The sequence below is a fragment of the Microcebus murinus genome, chromosome X, assembly GCF_040939455.1.
Source record: "Microcebus murinus isolate Inina chromosome X, M.murinus_Inina_mat1.0, whole genome shotgun sequence".
NCBI lineage: Eukaryota > Metazoa > Chordata > Mammalia > Primates > Cheirogaleidae > Microcebus > Microcebus murinus.
In genome coordinates this window covers 30,851,982-30,874,923 of record NC_134136.1, presented here as the reverse complement: position 1 = coordinate 30,874,923, position 22,942 = coordinate 30,851,982, and the positions used below count along the sequence as shown (strand labels likewise).

The 22,942-nt window shown below is 38.3% G+C and overlaps 2 pseudogenes; both read right to left on the bottom strand.

Annotated features, from left to right (window-relative positions):
* Positions 1-6,874: 6,874 nt before the first annotated feature.
* Positions 6,875-12,774, bottom strand: LOC142865799 (rho GTPase-activating protein 19 pseudogene; annotated as a pseudogene).
* A 1,318-nt stretch (positions 12,775-14,092) lies between these two features.
* On the bottom strand, positions 14,093-17,142 carry LOC105868184 (E3 ubiquitin-protein ligase BRE1A pseudogene; annotated as a pseudogene).
* Between the last annotated feature and the right edge of the window lie 5,800 nt (positions 17,143-22,942).

The following is a 22,942-nucleotide window of genomic DNA, read 5'->3' as shown; positions in this document are numbered from 1 at the left end:
TTTAATAAGGTTCGACACATGCATACACCCATGAAATCAAAATCACTAAAAGATAATGAACAAATCCATCATCCCAAAAAGTTGCTCATGCACCTTGTTACTTCCCACCCTGTCCGTCAACCTTCCCACTATCTCCTATTTGCTGTCTGTTACTTTAAATTAGTTTGAATGCTCTAGAGCTTTACATAAGTGGAATCATACAGTTTGTACCTTTTTCCTCTGGATTCTTTCATTAAGCATAATTATATTGACATTTTCCATGTTGTTGAGTGTAGCTATCGGTTTTTTGCTGCTTTTTATTGCTGAGTAGTACATTGAAATTGCTTTTCCAGTTGCCAAAATGATGGATATTTCAGTTGTACATTTATGTTCAAGTCTTTGGGAAGACGTCTGCATTGTCATATGCATTTTAGGATTGCCTTGTCAGTTTCTGATAAAATGCTGTTGGAATTTTCCTAGAGATTTCGTTGAATCTGTCCATCAGTTAGGGGACTATTACCATGATAATATAATAAAGTCTTCCATTTTGTGAATATGAATGTCTTTCCATTTATTTGAGTTTTCACTACTTTCTTTTGACAATATTATATATTGGGCAATGAACAAGTCTCACACTTCTTGTGTTAAATTTATTTCTAAGTATTCTTTCTTGATGATATGGTAAATGGGATTTTCTTCATCATTTTATTTTTCATTGTTTATTCCTAGTGTGGATAACTAAAGTTTACATTTGTAAAGGTTTTTTTATCCTGAACCTTTACTGGCCTCATTTATTAACTATAATACTGTTTTGTGGTTTATTTAGGTTTTTCTTTACATAAGAATGTCTGTTACAAATAGAGATGGTTTCACTTTTTCCTTTACAATATTGGTACCTTTACTCTTTTCCTTGACCAATTGTCCTATGAGAATTTTGTTAGTTACTAAGCATATCTCTTTACTTGTTACAGACTTATTTCTATTTTCTATTTCTTTTCAATTTGCTTCATGAACTCATTTCTTTCTAAGAATCTGTCCATTTTGTCTAATTTATCTAATTCCTTGGTATACAGTTGTTCAAATAATTCTTTTATAATACTTCTTATGAATTCGTGAAAATTGGTAGTGATGTCCCCTCTTTCACTTTTGATTTTGGTAATTCAAGTATTCCATTTGTGACAACACGGATGAACTTGGAAAACATTGTGTTAAGTGAAATAAGCCAGGCACAGAAAGACAAATACTGTATGATCTCACTCATGTGGAATCTAAAAAAGTTGATCTTACATAAGTAGAAAGTAGAAAGGTAGAAATTATTTGCCAGTTATATATCTGATGGGGTATTGATATCTTGAAATATATAAAGGATTCCTACAACTAAAATACAAAAATCAAAGAACCCAAAGAGAAAATTGGCAAAGTACTTGAACAGATATTTCTCCAAAGAAGATATACAGATGTCCAATAGCACATAAAAAGATACTCTACATTGGTAATCATTAGGGAAATGCAAATCAAATCCACAATGATGTACCACTTCACACTTATTAGGATGGCTGTTATTCAAAATAACAGCCATTGTTGTAAGCAGCAACAACAATAAAAACAACTCAACATAACAAATGTTGATGATAATGTGGAGAAATTGATAACCTTATGAATTTCTCATGGGAATTTAAAATGGCACATCCACTGTGGAATAAAGTATGACAATTAGTCACAAAATTAAACATAGAATTAGTATATGATCTGGTAATTCCTTTTCCAGAGATATACTCAAAAGTATTGAAAGCGGTGACACACAACTATTCATTGAAGCATTATTCACAAAAGCCCAAAGGTGGAAATAACCCAAATTTCCATCTATGGATGAATGAATGAACAAAATACAAAATATACATAAAATGTAATACTTCTACCTTAGAAAAAATGAAGTTATGCTACATGAATCAACCTTGAAAACATTATGCTAAAGGAAATAAGATAAACACAAAATGGCAAATATTGTATGATTCCATTTATATGAGGTACTTAGAGTGGAAAAATTAATAGAGACAGTAGAATCGTGGTTATCAGGGATTGGAATGAGGTGGAAATGGGAAGTCATTGTTTAATGGGCACAGAGTTTCAGCTTGAGATGATGAAAAATTCTGGAGATCAATGGTGGTGATAGCTTCATAACAATGTGAATGTTCTTACTGGCGCTGAATCATACACTGAAAAGTGGTTAAAATTGTAAATGTTATATTGTTATATTTTACCACATTAAACAACTTTGAGTCCTTTCCTTCCCCATAGTTTCTCAGCACACTCAGATTTTTCAGTAAAGCAACTGAGATTGGGGTTGAGGACAAGGGACAAATGAGTGGCATGTAGGGAAGAGTGAGAGTAAGTAGCATCCCACCAGTAAACAAGGCTTTGCATTTTTATTTTTAACTTGCCTGTGATTGCCCAGGCTCAGCATATGAACTTTTGATTTTGGTCTACCCAATCTTCTTAAGCCCTCATTGTTGACAGGAACTAGTTCAACTTTGAGGCCCCTTGACTAGGCAGCCACAGTCATGCTGCCTTTTGAATGGGGCTGCAGAGCTTGCTTCCCCATTACCATCATAGCAGCTCTTCCCCTGGAGAAGAGTGAACAGCAATCAACAAATTATTCATTGCAGCTTGTTTCAACCCTACCTCTTGCCACTCAGTTTCTATGCATTCATTAACAGGAAGGACAGTTGGGGACCCTTATCACTCCACTTACCCCTTGGTGTAAGAATTCACTACTGGTTCCCAGGCAGCCTCTTCATATCCCCTAACCCACAACAACCTGTCCTCCTTAGAACCATGCCTTTGTCAACATCCCATCCTCATCATCAAAACTATTTTGAACTATGATGGGTGTGCGATTTTATTCTCCGTGTACATTAAAAGTTAGCGTGCCACAGTTTTGTAGATGCTGGCAAATCTTGTGAGACTATTGGGTCAGGGAAGCAGTATGTTATTACCCACAGCACAGCAGGCCGCATGAGCTTTATGTTTGTGTTGTTACTGCTTGTTTTCCACTCCCCCAAGTCCCACAAGAGTGATGTTGAGTGTCTCAGTTGAAAACTGTGTACACAGTGGGTTTGATAACGGATGAGAGACCCTGAGTTTAGGAAACTCTAATCTTTTATAAAGGGACTACTAACAATTATGTCTATATTTTGCTCCAAAAATAGGATATGGTTTCATTATCCTACAGAGCAAACAAAACTGTTCTTTGCCCTGGAAGAAAACACTACATGGCTTTTCTAAGACTGTTCACTGAAAGGAAAAATCATTGAAAATATGGTCCATTATAGAAGAAACACATAAATGTGAGAGACTCATGAAGAAATCTTGTAACACCATTGATGTTCATTCATATTATAGTTTGGAGTCAAACCTAATCAGGAGTTGAGCTAGGTTTTATTTTACTATTGATATGAATATCTTTAGTATGCCACAGACTTCAGATTACTATAGTATTAAGTTGTTCTTAGAGTGGTGGTTTGGCTGCTAGAGGTTTTTCTTTTCTTTTTCTTTTTATTTCTTTTTGGATGTTCCTGCTCCATCCTCTGCTTTCAGCCATCCCTACATGTATTATAGATGTTCTCTTTCCTCAGTTTCATACCTCCCCCCAGTAGTAAAATTCTGCTGCTTTTTATGTGGTACTTGCTAACCTGGTGTTGGTTTCTCCCTTCTTTTAGTCCTGAGTCAATCTTAAGCAAGCCTTGTGTGTGTAGATTTCTGTGGAGTGGGTCTTCTCAGCATTCCTGACTTTCCTCTATTTAACAGTCAAATACAATGCAGACATTGTATTTGTGATTGATTGTAAACTGGAGAGAGTTTCCTGCCTCTATTTACTCAGTGGTAGGAGATCTCTAATGCTATTGGTAAAGGATATGAACTTAGGACTCTTTCCTTACCTTCTCCTAATGATAGAAGGTTCTTTTCCTTTACCTTTTCCACAGTAGCAATATGTGTTTACCCATGACCTGTGAGTGATAAAGTTTGCTCAATACTTTTGATTTGTATGAGAGAAGGGTATGGGTTGAGAATTCATGATTTTTCTGCGGTACTGACTTATCCCTTCCTTCAGGCTTGCACCACCCAGAACAACTCTCTGATCTCCCACTTTGCTCCCAATATTTTTTGCATCTGGTAGAGGTCCATGAGAAAAATGCTGAAAATTTATGTACCTTCCCTTTGTGTCTGGCACTCTAAGGGGTTTTATACTGCCACAGTAGCTCACATTTGATCTTTGGCAATTCATTGAAAATTCAGTTAATTTCTTCTCATCCACTTGTATGCAGCTAGTGACCCTTCTTCCTGTGTTGTGCCACTGGTCTAGGTATACAGTCTTTCTTTGGAGAGCCCTAACCCTCCTTGATAGTCAATCAACATAGCTGCCCTATGATGACGTCAGCTCTCAGATGAGTTGAAATAAAATTATGATTATTTAGTTTATTTGGCTTTTTCTCCTTGATAGGAAGGGAATTATACTTCTTCCAGCTTACTGTACCTTAGATGAAAGTGAAACTCCTCACTATGAAGCTTCTTTATCCTTGACACTCTCTTATTCTACTTTATTGCTCTAATGGGAAGCAGTGAAACAGCTCCAGGTTACTAAGTATGTATGAGGAACATGTTTTTAAAATGAATCCTAAGGAATCAGGCCTCCTGCAGGAAGCAAATGAAAGTAATTCCTGTACTTATGCCAGTCTGCTTTTGTAACCTTAACAAATAGTAATACAGGAATTTTGTTGTAGAATTAGCAGTTAATTCTTTGAATGTCTTATCATATCCTTAAAAATTATTTTTAGTCATTCCCTAGCTAACAAGTCATTTAAGCCATTAGCCCAATATGCCAAAAGAAAAGAATTGGAAATCAATAGACTTAAAAAGGAAATTTCTTTTTTCTTTTGTATTTTTTATTGAGATATCATGTTTGTACATATTTTTTGGTATATGAGATACTTTGATACATGTATATAATGTGTAATGATCAAATCAGAGTTACTGGGATATCCATCACTTAAAACATTTATCTTTTCTTTGTGTTGGGAACATTATAATTCTCCTCTTCTAGCTATTTTGAAATACACAATGAATTATTGTTTTTTTGTTTTTTATAGGCATTACTTTATTGGTTTTCATTTATTTATTTTTTTTTATGAAGCAAAAAAATTAATTTCAGAATATTACATGAATATAAAAGAAAGACAACACATATGATTGTTTCTTTACAATTACATATATATAGTCGAATAAGAATAAAAAATTTAAAATGGTGAAATAGTTAAGAAACCCTGTTTCTCTTGTTGAGTTCAGGGATAGTACAAAGGCAACACTTGCTATCAAGAAAGAACCCTGGGGTAAGGGAATGTTTTTCCTGACAGGTTCTCCTGGTCCCCAAACATCTCTGGGGGAGTGTTCAATGGCTCTTTAGCATAGGCTGTGGCCTCACACACTCCAGTTTCCATGGAGATTGGCTATTATGTACTCCACCTCCTCACCAGCCTACCTCTATCAACTCTACACTGGTGGGAAGATCTCAGCATTAGCTGTCTAGGAAACCTAACATTCTATAGTGAGTTTTGGATTGAATTAATTACCACTGGTTTATAAAGCTTGTGCATCTTAGGAACCCAAATCTTCCCAAAATTCTAGGGCAATCCTGCCAAATGCTCACATCGAGATTTAGATCTAGGTTGTATCTTCAATACAAAGTCTTTAGGATGGAGAAGGGCAGGGATGATGCTCTCTCCTGGGGAAAGGAGTTCCCCATAGAAACGACCTCAGAATGGGAGCCATTAGCTTTAAGCATCTGTGTGAGACCCTGCAGGAAGTAAGGAAGCAGAAAATCTAGAAACATCCATTCCCAAAGATGGCATCCCAGTTATGCATGGTCACACAGCCAGTCACTGTGGCGCACAGTCCCAATGACCACAGGTTCTCTTAGAAGGCAGTATTTTAAATCGTATGCTAACATAGGGTCCTGTGAGGGAAGTTGAACAGAAACACTGCTATTTCAGAGGAGAGAATGGCTCTGCTCTGACACTCTGAGATCCACTGGTTTTCTTATAGGAAAACAAAACCACCACCTCTGGAGCACCCAGTGGTCACCAGTCAACAGCTCTGCAATACCTCATTTCCCAAGGGTGTTCCTTCCTCATTCCTGAATGACTCTGAAGGACATTCAGGGTAAAGAGCATTCCTTTGTGGAGGATCAACTGTGGTTTCAGTTATGATTCATTACCTGTTCTTTTAATGTATTTTGAAACTCAGGTATAATCAATATCTCCTGATCCTCTTTCACTGCTGCAGTAGGGTTTTTCAAATCAGATTCACTCGTCCTGGGCAAAAGTTCACCATTGTAAAAGGTGAGAAACTCCAGTGCATATGGTTGTCACTAATTCAACCAGTGTAGCTCACCAAGTGCAGGTCTGAATCAAGGAGGTGGTCTTTGTTTTTACCTTGAATCCCACTGGCACAAATGCAATGCCACATATTGATACTATATCCAAACCAATTGCAGTTAACCCCCAAGAAGAAATGAAATTTTAAAAGCCACAAGAAGAGGCAGTTCCAAAGAGATTGTTGCAACATGAAAAATAAACATAACAAAGCATATTTTTAAAAATCTTATAGAGTAAAAAAACTTGTTGAATACTGGCTCAAAAATAATACTTGCCCACCAAGTTGGAAGGGAGACAGCATTTCACTGTGGCAAATGATAAAAGGTTTTTGTTTGAGTTTTCCACAAGATTACACAGGATTAAAATAGTTATATATTATAAGGTAGAAGGTTATGCTGCTTACTCCTCAAATTTGGATTCCAACTGGATCATAGCTTCTAAAAGAATAAGGACCTACAAAACGCTTAAAGCAAGGGAAATCATATTCAATAAATAAACAAAACACATATACCCAAATACAAACATCAACTGCCCAAAGGGGACCAGCTGTATAAAAGCATGTGAGTGTGATAAACATTCCTCTCACCACTCTCACCCCAGAACACAACCCTTGTTATACTGAGTCCATTCACCGAAAAAGCATCTCCTAAATCTCAGCTACCTCCCTCCAATAAAACCACAAAACTAAGTCAATGACAAGGAGGCATCAGGTCACTGTTCTGCTCTCTCTACTTGATGCCAGCCCATGTTTAACAGACCACACCACCACTCCAGGACACACATTAAACGAATAAAGAAAGGAAGTATTGCGTTAAGGAAGAATACTATTTCAATTTAGTGATACCAAAAGGAATTTCTGATTGAATTACCAATATCTGGTATAAGGAATTTTATTTTTTTCTTAATAAGAAAAAAAGTCAAATAGAAATCTACACAAATGAATTTGCTAATGAGTATTTTTTTTAAGAATGACATAAAACTGCTCTACAGAAAAGGGCTTTTAAGCAGTTTTATACTTCTAACCATCTATTGTTCACAGTCTATCACACTGGAAAGCCAAATTTTACATTTTTCTTCACTATTGCTGTTATAGCAACAAAAGAAACAGAAAGCATGAAGAGAGGGCTGACAGCCAGAAACAAAGCCAAACTCTGCTGCCCCAGTCATCTTTCATTTCAGCAATAATGCAGCATTTTCCATAGTTTAAAAATAGGTCAGCAAGCCATATTATGCTGGGCAACTGCTTCCCCATAGTGGCCTGACTCAGCTTCACCCCACAGAGTGAGGATGGTTATACAGCTTAATAGAGCCAGGCACAAACCTGAACATTCTCACCTGCCACATGCTGCTCTCTGGGCAGGGACTACTTCGTACTAGATCAAAGCCATGCCATTGCTCACCTCCAACATATGTGAACACACCCCACCCACAAGCTAAAAGCTCCGGCCCCATCTCCATCTCCAAATTACTACCTTTGCCTACTCTGACAAGGAGGGAGATGGTGCAGCAACTACTCCCTGAATATTGGTGATAAGCCACAGCTGCTTCCAAATAAGAACATTCTCTCCTTTAAGTCCTGTCAGCCCTGCAGAGATTGCTGCTCACTTCCTTTCCTCTGATTCCAACATGCTCTCAGAAGATAGTATACCCTGAATACTGATCCCTTGGAAGGTACAATACAATGCCACCCATAAAGAAGCATCCTGGGACATAAAAGCAGCCAGCTCCCTCCCATGCACACTCCAGAGCTTCCCACTACATACAAATAATTCAGTAAACCTCTGTTAAGCTGTCAGTGACTTTTCTTGAGTCACAGTGATTTGGCACAAAAGTATTACATTGGCACCAGAGATGTTTTAGTCAAGAGGAAATTGAATGAAGGAAACAAGTTCAGCAACCACACAATTATTTTTGCATCACTGAGAAAAGGGGAAGAAAGGGAGGGATGGACAAGAGAGGGAGGAATGGAAGGAGGAAGGGATAACAGTTTAATAATTGAAATTTGCTAAAATACTATAGCGTTCTGAATTCTTTTTCAATATCTCAGGTCAAATACCCTTCAATCTCAGACCCAAGAAATAATAAAAAATTTCCTGGAAAGGTATAAATTCTCTGGACACGAATAAGTTATTGAGGAATACATCCTCATGAGATAAAGAGCTCAAGGTGAAAGGCATCTAGCTTAGAGTATTTTAAAACAAAGAAATGGTTTTTAAAACAAACAAACAAACAAACAAACAAAAACAACAACCAAATAGCCCCCAACACTGTCAAAACAGATAAAAGCCCAAATTATCCGTGAAAAATAACATCAACCACTATGACTGAGAGTACTTAAAAAAATAAACAAAAACAAAAAAAACTGGCAGTTGAGCACAAATTTCATGTTTTAAAAAAAATGGAATCTACCTAAACACACTAAATGAGCAGTGGAGCCCACCTGGGTTCTGCTCATTTACTGTGCTGTGTAAGCTGGTTGGCTGGTTAGTGGTTTCCCCATAGTAATATTAAATAAGAGAGAGAGAGAGTGCGTGCCTTGCACTCGCTCAGAAGGCACAGCTTGCAATATCATCCAGTGAGTGGGATTAGAGGTATCAGTCAGGTCATGCTATTAGTTGGCTTTCACAATTCCAAATGCAGCAAGCAAACTGCAAGTCCAAACTTTGCTGTAAGTAGTAATAACACCTGAAAATAAAATTCTGGGTGGATGACAGGAGAACTCTGGATCCTTCAGAAGAATCCTTTTTTCCCCTCTTTCTTCCCCTCAGACCATTTCAATCTTGTTGGCGTAGTCGTGACAGCTGGAGAGCCAGAAAATAATAAGTTCATATTTTCTTTGCTGGCTCTCTTCAATTCACCGATGTCCACAGATTCTGGGGTAGAATACTTGTTTTTCTTTTCTGACATCATCTGATTTCCCAAGACCTTCCGCTTGATAAGCCCACTGAAGGAGCGTGAACGGGCCCTCTTCTGTACTCGGGGGGGTGGAAGGTTCTCGCCCTGGTGTTTGGGTCAAAGACTGCTTATTAAACTGTCTGATAAGCTGTTTCTTCTTTGCTGACTCTGGCATATTGTGAACATGCTGGAACAGCTCTCTCAGTGCCTCCTCCGTACGCTGCTGGGTCTCCTCCTGATGACAGCAGGAATCTACCTGGCTCTGTGTCTGAGATTTTGTCAGATGGAAGGACTTAGTGTGACATGAAGCTGTCAGATCAAGGTCATCCTTTGATGCTTGATTTCTGAATCCCAAATAGTGCAATCTGGCACATTCCCGAATATAAGCAGGAGCCTTAAAAAGTTTCTGGGAGTGTTTAATCATAAAAGCCATCCCATTGTTTAATTTTGTGATATTCTCCTGAAGGTCATTTGCAGTGACATTTTTTGGCCACAGGACATGGGGTGCAAACATAAGGGCAAGGTTATAGGCAGACATCTTATTCTTGTCTTGTTTCTTTGCTGTCTGGTACAGGAGATCAAGCAATAACTTCAGCAAGTTACGATTGGGAGGAGGGAGAATAAGGAAGAGCAACTGGAGAGCCTCAATTTGCCGCTCCTTATCGGGTACATTGGTCTTGTTTCCTTTATCATCAAACCGCATCAAATCAGCAATTTTGAGGTGTGCATTGAAATGCTTGTGTGTCAGCAGAGGCTCCGGCAACTCTCCTAGAAATATCTTCAGCAAAGTGGCAACATCATTTGAGTGAAACTCCCCTGATTCCAAGTCAATATCAGTTCCATTATTGAGAGCATCCCTTAAAATCTGCTGTTGGACACTATTCCCTGGTACTCTAAACAAACCCTCTACTCGCAAGTTCTTGTGCAGATACTCGATCAGTTGGTATATCTGGGCAATGCCTTCCTCCGTCAGTGGGGATCCAAATACCACTTCTTTTTCTCCTGCCGGAGTCGCGGGCTGGCACCTCCCCTTCACCCTGCGCCTCAGTCGCCATCTTCGCCCGATTTTTAAAAATATACATTTTATTTCAGCATATTACGGAGCACAAATGTTTAGGTTACATATATTGCTTTTGCCCCACCCGAGTCAGAGCTACAAGTGTGCCCATCCCCCAAATGGTGTGCACCGCACCCATTAGGTGTGAATATATCTTTCCCCTCTTCCCCTTGCCACATGCCGGACACCTGATGAATGTTACTGCTATGTGTGCACATAAGTGTTGATTAATTAATACCAATTTGATGGTGAGTACATGTGGCGCTTCTGTTTCCATTCTTGTGATATTTCACTTAGTAGAATGGGTTCCAGCTCTATCCAGGATAATACAAGAGGTGCTAGATCACCATTGTTTTTTGTGGCTGAGTAGAACTCTATCAACACTTGCAGTGTAAGAGTGTTCCTATCTCTGCGCATCCACACCAACATTTATTGTTTGGGGACTTTTTGATAAAAGCTATTGTCACTGGGGATAAGTGGTATCTCATTGTGGTTTTGATTTGCATTTCCTTGATGATTAGAGATGTTGAGCATTGTTTCATATGTTTGTTAGTCTTTCTTCTTTTGAAAAGTTTCTGGTTATGCCCTTTGCCTACTTTTTGATAGGGTTATTTGATTTTTTCTTGCTGATTTTTCTGAGCTCTATATAGATTCTAGTTATCAGCCCTTTATCAGGTGTGTAACATGTGAATATTTTCTCTCATTCTGTAGGTTGTCTCTTTGCTCTCGTGATGGTTTCCTTGGCTGTGCAGAAGCTTTTTAATTTGATCAGGTCCCATTTATTTATTTTTGTTGTTACTGTGATTGTCTTTGGGGTCTTCTTCATAGATTCCTTCCCTAGGCCAATGTCTATAAGAGTTTTTCCAAGTTTTTCTTCTAGAATTCTTATAGTTTAGTACATTAGGTTTGTTTGTTATCCATCGTGAGTTGATTTTTGTGAGAGGTGAAAGGTACGGATCTTGTTTTAGTCTTCAACATGTGGCTATCCAGTTTTCCCAGCATCATTTATTGAATAAGGATTCTTTTTCCCTGTGTAGTTTTTGTCTGCTTTGTCAAAGATTAAATGGCTTTATGAGGATGGTTTTATATCTGGGTTCTCAGTTCTGTTCCATTGGTCTATGTCTTTGTTATTGTGCTTATACCATGCTATTGTAGTTACTATAGCCTTGTAGTATAGCTTGAAGTCTGGTAAATTGATGGCCCCCAATTTCTTCTTTTTGCTTAAGATTGCTTTTGCTATCTAGGGTCTTCTCTGGCTGTGTAATAAGCATAGAATTATTTTTTCTAGATCTGTAAAAAATGATGTTGGTATTTTGATAGGTATTGCATTGAATCTGTAGATCACTTTGTATAGTATAGACATTTTAACAATGTTGATTCTACTGACCCATGAGCATGGTATGGTTTTCCACCTGTTTAAATCCTCTGCTATTTCCTTCCTCAGTGTTTCACCATTCTCCTTGTAGAGGTCTTTCACTTCCTTAGTAAAATATATTCCTAGGTATTTTATTTTCTTTGTTGTTATTATGAAGGGTATTGACATTTTGATTTGGTTCTCAGCTTGACTGTTGTTGGCATATAGGAATGCTACTGATTTCTCTGTACATTGATTTTATAACCTGAGACTTCACTGAATTTATCAATTCCAGTAGTCTCATGGAAAAATCTTTGGGGTTTTCTAGATACAAGATCATATCGTCAGCAAAGAGTAATAGTTTGACCTCTTCTGCCCCCATTTGGATGCCCTTGCATTACTTTAAAGAAATTGCCTTTTAAAGTGGGATCAAGATCTGTGAGGTTTCAAAATTCCTTTAAGTATATGAAAAAATCTATTAATAGTGTGCCAACAACACAAACAACATTTGGTATGCTATTTGGGGGTGTTCTTCAAGCCTATTAATTGAGCTCTTCTGTAGAGACAGAAGCTGACTGTCAAAAAATTACTCACCACTGTTTTGATTATTATCTGAAAAATTGAAAAATGACTTTGTGAGCTCACCTTGTATTTCCTGGACCTCAAGCTAGTTGGGATCAGGGGTTCCTCCCTGCTCTTCTCAACTAGAGGAACTTCCTTTAAATCTAGCTTGCCATGGATCTCATGGTTTTCCTCCACAACATTCCACTGGCCTGTGGGCCCCTGGTGCTGGGTAGCTCACTTTCCCATCCAATTGTCATAAACCCAAAACATCTGCTGCCCAAGTAGTCTACCCCCAAGCCAACAAAATTATGCTCAAATTTGCCCTGTAAGAAGAGTGAGTAGCAAAGAGAAAGTGTCCTGTACTAAATGTAAACTCACTTGTGTTTAGGAGCAGGGCCTAATCCCATCATGGTCATGTGTCTGTGCTGGGCAGGGGGATTGAGGGATCCCTGACCTCTTCTGATGACCTTGTAAGGTTCTCCAGTTAGACTCATTTCTTAACCCACACCACACCACTTTGTGGAATTCATCACAAATCCTACCGATTATAGCTGGTGACCACAAAAGGACATGGAATTTGCCCTTACCCATCTTCTAGGACAGGTGGTGATTAAGAAAGATCCACATTACACAACTCTTACCAGAGTTATAGAAAACCTCTGGTTTGCTGGTTACTATAAACATAATGCAAGAACTCTCAAACTAAAGCACCAGGCAGCATTGTACTCCTTGAAAATAATCACAATCTCTTACTTCCACCCCTCATAGTGAACAATGGAAAAGAATTGAGTGGTTAAATCATCTTTTTTTTTAACCACCTATCCCCAAGTTCTAAGTCATCATCTTTTAGGCATAATGTCTCCTTAGAACAGACTCAATAAGACAACTCAGAGAAAAGTGCTTCAATTAATCAAAGAACTAAATACTTTAACACAGCCATCCCCTTCATCTAAGCTAATTATTTCTCCTCATGAGAATTTGATTACAGAAAAGCAGGTATAAATTCAACTAGTAATTACAAAGACAAAGGTTCAAAGAGAAACCACAAACACAAAAGTAAACTGAATCCTGATTTAATTGAGGCTTGTGGAGTATAAAGTCCTACAGAAATATTACAGAAAATCTTCTGGAAACAGGGATCACAGAAACCCCTATGGAAAGAAGGGTGAGAGTAGTTATGAGAGTAGTTCATAGCTCACCAAGGCATCAAGTTCCCAGAGTACCCACAAGACCTATTTACCATCTCAGGCCTTTCCCTTCCCTCTCAAATCTTGATTTCATTGGAAGAGAAAAGGGGCTATATTATTTGAAATTATTCTAGAATCAAGAAATTTAAAGACTTTAAGTAGAACATTCAAATCTTAAATAACTTTAACGAGGAATCCAGCTGACCTTAACAAGTTACTTTGCTAGTAAATGGGAAATGGACTGAATCATCCTGGACATAATTTCATTAGGGCTTCAAACCATCCAGGAAAGAATGTGCAATTATACCATTTTATAATACAAGTTTACAAAAAATTGACTACTCAAATCAAGAAAAGTTTGTGTCTATGGCTACCTTATTTCTAGAAAATCACTCCCCCCAAATTGTCATGTTTCCACTCTTTGCTTCCTTCTCCATGTCAAAAATACGATCTTGATTTCTTCAGGAGCAATGGGTACAGTGGGCCAGAAAAAGAAAATGTTGGAAAGACTAAAAGCAGGAAATAGACAGAGCTGGTAGGGAAGACAAATAAGAGTTGTTTGTTTCTAATTCATCCTAAAACCCAAGATTTGCGTATATCAGTCTTTTCTGCTAAAGTCATCCACCTACTGGAGAGGAAAGCCTTGACGTGAAGTCTGTGGAAGAAAGGTAGTTGACAAAAAACTCTTCTGAAGGTGACTGTCAAAGGGAGAAGAGGTAGAAGGTTGGTGCTTAATGAATAAGTTCCTGTCTAGCCAGCTCCTCTTCTTCTCTTGACTTGGTCGACCAATATAGATGTGATAAAAATCATTGGCACCAAAAGCAGCATTACACTTGGGACATTTTCTCTGGTGGGTGTCATAGCATGTATTCACACACTCAAAGCAGAAAACATGAAAACATTTGGTAAGTGCAGCATCCTTTTTATACATGTTACATGGACAAGTCAGGCATGCCTTGTAATCAATCCTTAAGCTTCCTCCAGGAGAATCTCATCACATTTGGGTACATTGTCTGGTTTCTTAGTGGTCTTCAGCTTCCTTTGAAGTCTAGAGATGTTCTCCTGGGCTTGTATGAAATTGAACATGTCTTTTTCTTTGGTGACACTGTTCTCCACGATCTCATCTTGAAAATCAAGTAGCTTCTTCTGGACCAACTCCAATTGTGTTTTGAGGTCATCTGCAAACTGGGCTCCCTTCATTGCCTTGCATTTATTCATCTCTAAGGCTTACGTCCTAAGACCTAGCTCCTTTTCCCCTGTGCTAATGTTGCTCTGTAACAGATGCTCCTTCTCTTCCAGTTTCCTTACTACCTGTAACTGGGCATTGACCTGAGTCTCCAGAGTCAAAACCTAGTCTGCCAGCTCCTCCTTCTCTTCTTTAAGCAACTTATGGATCTGACTGGATTTGATACGCTGTTTTGACATGAGATTGAAATTTGTATCAGCCTTCTCCCGCAACTGCTGCATCGAACGAATAGTTTGCTCCTGCATGTCTTCAAAGGCCTGGCTTGTGACATCTGTCTCAGAGAGGGGAGCTTCTTCCTCCTGCTTGGCCATGGCCAGCTTCTTCTGCAGATATTCTTTCTGCTTCTCTACTGCCCAGATATTCCTCAAGGCATCTTTATCATCCATTTTCTGGTTCTCTTTCTTCTCCTTATCTTCTAGATCCTGAGTCTTTGCCTTAGATCTTTGAACTCTGCCTTAGACTTCTTCTCAGCTGTCATTAGCTGAACTTTGTCTCTCTGTTCCTTTGGGGCAGAGTGGTACATATCTAGCAACAGTTTAATCTCCTTTTGGGTATCTTGTGCCTTCTTGAGTTCAATCTTTAATTGTTTGATAATTTCTGCTTCTTTTTCCTTCCATCATCATGTTTGCCTTTCTCTTTATTCCTAGCAGAATTTCTCTCTTTTTCTGACTCTTTTAGTTTCTGTTTCTCTCATTCTCTCTCCTTTTCCTGCTCCAATTCTCTTTCTCCTTCCTTTCTCACTCTTCTTCATCCCATTTGAAGAATGCCCATTGAAGGCATTGCCTTCAATGCTGAAGATTGCTTGGATAAGTCTCCAGAATCTTGTTTTAGTTCTGCAGGCTCATCCTTAGCATCCTCAGTACTAGACTGAGACTGCAATAGGGCACTGCCACTACACAGATGTCTTGTTCAGGTCAGACTGGGCTTCTCTCAATTTCCACTTATACCTGAGGACCTCCCCTTTCAGCTGGTGATTGTGATTCTGGAGGCTATTGATGAAGTGGCACGTCTCCCGATTTATAGGGTCTGCTGGCTCATTGGCAGCAAGAATCTGCTGAAATTCTATCCTCAGCATCTCATACTCCTGTGGACCTGGGCCAGTGTATCTTCTAGCTAGATCACTGCAGTCCTCAGCTTCTTATGAAGACTAACCTCCTAGCTTAATGAGCTCAATCTGGCGCTGATGGGTTTCCCTGGTGCTATGAAGCAGAGTCTAAGCCTCATCCAAGTGTGCTTTCAACTGTAGATTCTCATTGTATAGGACAGAGAACTATGATCACAAGCAGTGATATTCTGGAGTTTCCTTAACCACTTCCTCCACTGTGCTCTGCAATTCCACCTTCAGCTTTTCATTTTGTGTAGTGACTTCCTCAAAATCTTGCTGAAGTTCCTCCAGCTCTCAGAGATGGTTCGAGCCAACTCTTTTTCCTCTCAAGCTCTGCATTCATTTCCTCAAGCTTCTTGGCATTGATAGCGATTGTACTGCCATAGAGACTGCTCCCCACTCCATACACCTTATAATCTTTTGAATTCACCCATTCTAGGACTTCTACTAAGTGTCGGTTAAGTCACTGCTTCCTCTTTCGAATTCTGTCAATATCCCACTGCAGGTCATCAATCATGGACTCCAGGACAGATACTCATGACTCAGCTGTCTTCACTTTACTCTGCAACTTGGAGAACTCCTGAGACATGGTGCAATGCTTCTCCTGAAGGAGATCTGTCAATTCCTGTAACTGCATATTCTCTTGGGCAAGGAAAGAATTCAGCTCCTGCACTGCTTACTCCACTATCAGATTATCTCCACTATTTAACTTCTGGGATAAGAGTTCCACTTTTTCTTGCAATTTATCATAGACAGTCACAATCTGGGATAGGGCTCAGTTGGAGGACTCCACACGCTCCTGCAGCTGAGATTCCATCTCTTTACTTGAACTGCTGGCCAAAGTAGCAAGAAAAGAGAAAGCTGGTTCTTGCCCTTCCCCTCTCTCTAGGACATCTTTGCATTCCTGATTGTTATCAGAGTCTGGTTCTGGTTCGGGCACAACCAGGACTTTTCTTTCTGTTAGCGGGTCTCCCAAACCTTGCTCTAGATCATAACGTTTAAGGATGATACAGATGTTTTCATCAAACTGACTCCAGTACCAGTTGACAATCGATAGTGAGGCATCATCAGTGGTCTGTCATTGTTCCAGTTTTTCAATGGGCTCACGGAGTTCAACTTCAATGGCCTGCTGTTGATCCAGCATTTCTGCCAGCTTGTGATTTTTGGTTTGCAGTGTTTGAATGTCTTAACTCCTCCATTGAAGAGATACCCCCTAGCTTAATTGTTTCCACTGTGGTCCCTGAATCTTCAATAGCTGTCTTCTTCTCCAGGGGTATGGATGTGCCTGGCTCTCCTGCTGGTCTTTATTTCCAATTCCTGACATCTTGGCATAAGATGATAGCTGTTTTCCTGGGTTCTTTTAACTTGTGCCGCCAGGAAGCAGAACATGCAGCAGTTGCTCACCAAGACCAACATAGCCGTCCCACATTTCACGCCTGACCCGCAGGGAAGACAATTATTGTTAATTATAATTTCCCTATTGTACTATCAAATACTAGAACTTATTTCTTCTATCTAATTGTAATTTTGTACCCATTAACCAACTTCTCTTTTTTTTTTTTTTTTTTTTTTTTTTTTTTTGAGACAGAGTCTCGCTTTGTTGTCCAGGCTAGAGTGAGTGCCGTGGCGTCAGCCTAGCTCACAGCAACCTCAAACTCCTGGGCTGGAGCGATCCTTCTGCCTCAGCCTCCCGAGTAGCTGGGACTACAGGCATGCGCCACCATGCCCGGCTAATTTTTTATATATATATATCAGTTGGCCAATTAATTTCTTTCTATTTTTATAGTAGAGACGGGGTCTCGCTCTTGCTCAGGCTGGTTTTGAACTCCTGACCTTGAGCAATCCGCCCGCCTCGGCCTCCCAGAGAGCTAGGATTACAGGCGTGAGCCACCGCGCCCGGCCTAACCAACTTCTCTTTATCTTCCCCTCCCCCATTCCCTTTTCAGCCTCAGGTAACCATCAATCTACTCTCTATTTCCATGAAATCTATTTTTTTAGCTCCAACATAAGAGTGAGAAAAGGCAATATTTGTCTTCCATGTTGCTGCAAATGACAAAATTTAATTGTTTTTTATAGCTGAATAGTGTTCTATTATGTATATATACCACATTTTCTTTATCCATTGCTTTGGATGGACACTTAGGTTGATTTCATATCTTAGCTATTGTGAATAGTGCTGCAATAAACATAGAAGTACAGATATCCTTTCAACATGCTAAATTCCCATCCTTTGGATGTATACCCAACAGTGGGATTGCTGGGTCATATAGTAGTTCTATTTTTAGTTTTTTGAGGAACTGCCATATTATTTTTCCATAATGACTGTACTTATTTATATTCCCAACAGTGAAAGAGCATTCTCCTTTCTCTGCATCCTTGCTAGCATTTGTTATTTTTTTTTTTTTTATCTTTTTGATAATAGCCATTCTGACTAGGGTGAGACAATATCTCATTTTGGGTTTTATTTGCATTTCCCTGATGATTAATGATATAGAGAATTTTTCATGTACCTAGTGGCCATTTGTATGTCTTCTTTTGAGAAATGTCTATTCATGTATTTTGCCTATTTTTTAATGAAATCATTTGTGTTTTTGCTATTGAGTTGTACCAGTTTCTTATATATTCTGGTTATTAATGCCTTGTTGGATGGAGAGTTTGCAAATATTTTCTCCCATTCTGTAGGTTGTCTCTTCACTTTGTTGATTCTTTCCTTTGCTGTCCAGAAACTTTTTATCTTGATATAATCCCATTTGTCTATTTTTGCTTTTGTTGCCTGTGCTTTAGAGGTCTTGCATAAGAAATCTTTGCCCAGACCAATGTCCTGTAGCATTTCCCCAATGTTTTTGTCCCATAGTTTCATAGTTTCAGATCTTAAATGTGAGTATTTAATATATTTTGAGTTGATTTTTGTATATGGTGAAAGATAGGAATCTAGTTTCATTCTTCTGCATATGGTTATCAAGTTTTCCTGGCATCACTTACTAAAGAGACTATTCTTTCCACAGTATATGTTCTTGGTAACTTTGTCAAAAATAAGTTGGCTGTAAGCGGATAGATATATTTCTGCATTCTATAATCTGTTTCATTGGTCTGTGTGTCTCTTTTTATGCCAGTATGGCTGTTTTTGTTACTGTAGTTTTGTAGTATAATTTGAAATCAAGTAGTGTGACGCTTTCAGCTTTGTTCTTTTTGCTAAGGATTGTTTTAGCTATTTGGGGTCTCTTGTGGTTATGTACAAATTTTAGGATTTTTTTTCTATTTTTGTGAAGAATGTCATTAGTATTTTGATAGGGATTGCATTGAATCTGTAGGTCGCTTTGTATAGACATTTTAACAATATTAATTCTTCAATCTATGAACATGGGATATCCTTCCATTTTTGTGTGTCCTCTTAATTTCTTTCATCAGTATTTTACAGTGTTCCATGTAGAGAGCTTTCACTTCCTTGGTTAAATTTATTCCTAGGTATTAAGTGTGTATGTGTGTAGCTATTGTAAATAGAATTGTTTTCTGGGTTTCTTTTTCAGATTGATCACTGTTAGTGTATAGAAATGCCCTTTTTTGTAATTGTGAATACTGCAACTTTACTAAATTCATTTATCAATTCTAAGAGTTTTTTGGTAGAGTCTAGGTTTTTCTAAATACAAGATCATGTCATCTGCAAGCAAGTATAATTTGACTTCTTCCTTTACAATTTGGATGCCCTTATCTATTTCTCTTGCCTAAGTGTTCTGGTTAGAAATTTCAGTACTATGTTGAATAAAAGTGGTGAAAGTGGGCATCTTATTTTTTCCAATTTTTAGTGAAAAGCATTTCTATTTTTTCCCATTCAGTATAAAATTAGCTGTGTGCTTGTCATGAAGTAAGGGCAGTTCTCTTGCTGAGATTGAGGGGAACACATGGCAAGATGTGAGAACAGCCTCCAGTTGCGAGTCCCTGGCTGACAGCTAGCAAGAAAACAGGGACCTCAATTCTACATTCCCAAGGAACTGACTTCTGCCAATAAAAGAATCATGGTTGGGAGGCAGGTTTTTTGTAGTCTTGCCACTAGGTGAGGACACAGCCAGCCAAAACCTTGATTTCAGCCTTGTGATACTCTCAGCAGAGAACTCATCCATGCTGTGCCTAACTTATGACTTATAGATATTGTGAGAAAATAAATTTTGTTGTTTTGTCCCTCTAAGTTTGTGGTAACGTGTTAACAGCAATTAAAACGAATATAGGTTTTGTTTTATTTGCTATATGGAAACATGTCCAAATATATTGTTAGGGTAAAAAAAAGCAAGTCTCTGAAAATAATATATAGTTCAATTAAAATATGTGCATATATATTATGTGTTATTTTAGTAACATATTTTAATGAAGCAAACAAGCTTTTGTGATGTGTTTAAGATTTAGGAAAGCCATTAGAATCACCTTTATTTCTAACAGCAGAATGGAGATTAATTTTAAACCATTCTTATGGATATTATGAAGAAAAATTGAGTTTTAATAGTATTTGAATATGATACTATTTTAACAAAATCTTAGAAACCTTAACAAAGATTTGTTTTACATTACTTGATAGAATTTTTTTCTCTTTTTTTATTTTGGCATATTATGGGGGTACAGATTTTAAGATTTCAATAAATGCCCACTTCCCCCCACAAGTCTGAGTCTCCATCATGACCATCCCCCAGATGGTGCACATCTCACTCATTATATATGTATATACCCGCCCCCTCCCCCCTCCCACCTGCCCAATACCCTATTACTGTAGTATCTATGTGACCACTTAGGTGCTGTTCAGTTAATACCAATTTGCTGGTGAGTATGTGTGGTGCTTGTTTTTCCATTCTTGGGAAACTTCACTTAATAGTATGGGTTCCAGCTCTACCCAGGAAAATATAAGATGTGCTATGTCACCATTGTTTCTTAGAGCTGAATAGTACTCCATGGTATACATATACCACATTTTATTAATCCATTCTTGGATTGATGGACACTTGGGCTGTTTCCACAGCCTTGCAATTATGAATTGTGCTGCTATAAACATTCGAGTGCAGGTGTCTTTTTTGTAGAGTGTCATTGGATCTTTTGGGTAGATGCCCAGCAATGGGATTGCTGGATCAAATGCTAGAATCACTTGTATCGCTTTAAGATATATCCATATTGCTTTCCACAGAGGTTGAACTAGTTTGCAGTCCCACCAGCAGTGTAGGAGTGTTCTTCTCTCTCCGCAACCACGCCAGCATCTATTGTTTGGAGATTTTTTGATAAAGGCCATTCTCACTGGGGTTAAGTGATATCTCATTGTGGTTTTGATTTGCATTTCCCTGATGATTAGAGATGTTGAGCATTTTTTCATATGTTTGTTGGCCATTCTTCTGTCTTCTTTAGAAAAATTTCTGTTCAAGTCCTTTGCCCACTTTTTAATGGGGTTATTTGATTTTTTCTTCCTAATTTTCGTGAGTTCTAAGTATATTCTAGTTATCAGTCCCTTATCGGATGCATAGGATGCAAAAATTTTCTCCCATTCTGTAGGTTGTCTGTTTACTTTCATGACTATTTCTTTGGCTGTGCAGAAGCTTTGTAGTTTGATCATGTCCCATTTATTTATTTTTGTTGTTGCTGTGATTGCCTTTGGGGACTTCTTCATAAACTCTTTGCCCAGGCCGATGTCTAGGAGAGTGTTTCCAACTTTTTCCTCTAGAGTTCTAATAGTTTCATACCTTAGGTTTAAGTCTGTTATCCAGCGTGAGTTGGTTTTTGTGAGAGGTGAAAGGTGTGGGTCCTGTTTTAGTCTTCTACAGGTGGCTATCCAGTTTAACCAGCACCATTTATTGAAAAGGGATTCTTTTCCCCAGCGTATGTTTTTGTCTGCTTTGTCAAAGATTAGATGGCTATATGAGGATGGTTTTATATCAGGATTCTCACATCTGTTCCACTGGTCAATATTCCTATTTTTGTGCCAATACCATATTGATTGAATTACTACAGCTTTGTAGTATAGTTTGATATCTGGCATATTAATGCCTCCCATTTTGTTTTTGTTGCCTAGAATTGCTCTTGATATTTGGGGTCTTCTTTGGTTCCATACGAAGCGTAAAATTATTTTTTCTATATCTGTGAAGAATGCTGATGGGATTTTAATAGGTATTGCATTGAATCTGTAGATCAGTTTGGGTAGTATAGACATTTTGATGATATTGATTCTGCCGATCCACGAGCATGGTATGGATTTCCATCTGTTTACATCCTCTGCTATTTCCTTCCTCAGTGTTTCATAGTTCTCCCTGTAGAGTCTTTTACGTCCTTGGTTAAGTATATTCCTAGGTACTTTAATTTCTTTGTTGCTATTGTGAAGGGAATTGAGTCTTTGATTTGGTTCTCAATTAGATTGTTGTTGGCATATATGAATGCCTCTGATTTCTGTGTATTGATTTTGTATCCTGAGACTTTACTAAATTCATTGATCAGTTCCAGGAGTTTCTTGGTTGAATCCTTGGGGTTTTCTAGATACAATATCATATCATCAGCAAACAGTGAAAGTTTGATCTCTTCTGCCCCTATTTGGATACCTTTGATTCCATTTTCCTGTCTGATTGCTGTAGCCAAGACTTCCAGCACTATGTTGAACAGAAATGGAGATAGTGGGCAGCCTTGTCTGGTTCCAGTTCTAAGTGGGAAAGATTTCAGTTTTTCCCCATTCAGTATGATGTTGGCTATGGGTCTGTCATATATGGCTTGTATCATTTTTAGGTATGTCCCTTCTATGCCTATTTTCTTAAGTGTTCGTATCATGAAAGGGTGTGGAATTTTGTCAAAAGCTTTTTCTGCATCTATTGAAAGAATCATGTGGTCTTTGTTTTTCTTCTGTTTATGTGGTGAATTGCATTTATAGATTTACGTATGTTGAACCATCCCTGCATCCCTGGGATGAAGCCCACTTGGTCGTGGTGGATTATTTTTTTGATAAGTGTCTGGATTCGGTTAGCTAAGATTTTGTTGAAAATTTTTGCATCTATATTCATTAGGGATATTGGTCTGTAGTTTTCTCTTTTTGTTGCATCCTTTCCTGGTTTTGTATCAGAGTAATATTCGCTTCATAAAAGGTGTCGGGGAGGTTTCCCTTCTTCTCGATG